The following is a 1,225-nucleotide window of genomic DNA, read 5'->3' on the forward strand; positions in this document are numbered from 1 at the left end:
TTCTATATTACTTAAGAAACAATTTCCATTATTTTGCCCAAAATATGTTGACACATAACAGTTGTTTTATTTCAGCAATGTCATCACGATTATGGTCAAAACTAAGCTTCCGTTATTTCCAAGGCCAGGATGCAAGATGTCACTCATTGGGTAAAATAAAATCATGAAAACAAACAAACTTTTGTTTGATTTTTATTTATTCATTTATTTATTTTTTGAAAAACTTCCTATGTTCACCAAGCTGCATTTATTTGATCAGAAATGCAATAAAAACTGTAATATTATGACATAGCATTCCCATTAAGGTCACACTTTATTTTAAGGTCCAATTCTCGCTGTTAACAACCCATTAACTATGACTTTTGCTTATTAATAGTTAGTAAGGTAGTTGTTAAGTCTAGGTATAGGGTAGGATTAGGGACGTAGAATATGATCATGCAGAATATGTGCTTTATAAGTACTGTACTAGTAAAGAGCCAGTATGTTAATAGCATGCTAATAAGCAACTAGTTAAAAGTGAGAATTGGTCCCTATACTAAAGTGTTACCAAAAAAAAAACAAAAAAAAACGTACAGACCCCATAATTTTGCAATGGTGGTGTATACAAATAGCTGGGAAATCTGGACAGTAAGTGTTGAATGGTAATCTGTTTGTAAATCGTGTTTTGTGAAAAGCAGAATTTTAGAACTTTATATTGTGATTGTGTTGTTTGTCTCTGTCTAGACTTTCCAGTCTTTCTCTGTTCCTCCTGAATCTACGGATGTACCCATCATTCCCTCAAATTCTATATAACTTTCTTTTGATGATGTGGCAAAATCTGTCTCCCTGCTTAGAGACTTGAGGATTTCTGCAAACAGGAGATAGAAAGGATATCTGGTAGACGTGTAGTGCTTGCAATTTATTTATGTTGAAATATTCGACTGCATCATGTCACACGTAGATGTAATTGCATAAAATCATAAAACGTTAAATCTCTGGTGGTTTTCATAGTGTCATACATCTGGATCATTCCCACCCCAAACCCCAAGACCAGAGAGGACTTCTTACAATCTATGTGCACATGATTCTCTTTATAATCTGATGCTGTTTGATTCTGTCATATGAAAGTTTCTCACTATTTCAGCTTGTTTTTCAAAGTTGATTAATTACAATATTTTGTAAGAACTTTTTTCAAGAATTTGAATTATTTTGAAGTGTTTTCTTTTTAACAATCTTAAGATTCATT

The sequence above is a fragment of the Sinocyclocheilus grahami genome, unplaced genomic scaffold (genome assembly GCF_001515645.1).
Source record: "Sinocyclocheilus grahami isolate Dianchi unplaced genomic scaffold, SAMN03320097.WGS_v1.1 scaffold226.1, whole genome shotgun sequence".
In the NCBI taxonomy this organism is placed as follows: domain Eukaryota; kingdom Metazoa; phylum Chordata; class Actinopteri; order Cypriniformes; family Cyprinidae; genus Sinocyclocheilus; species Sinocyclocheilus grahami.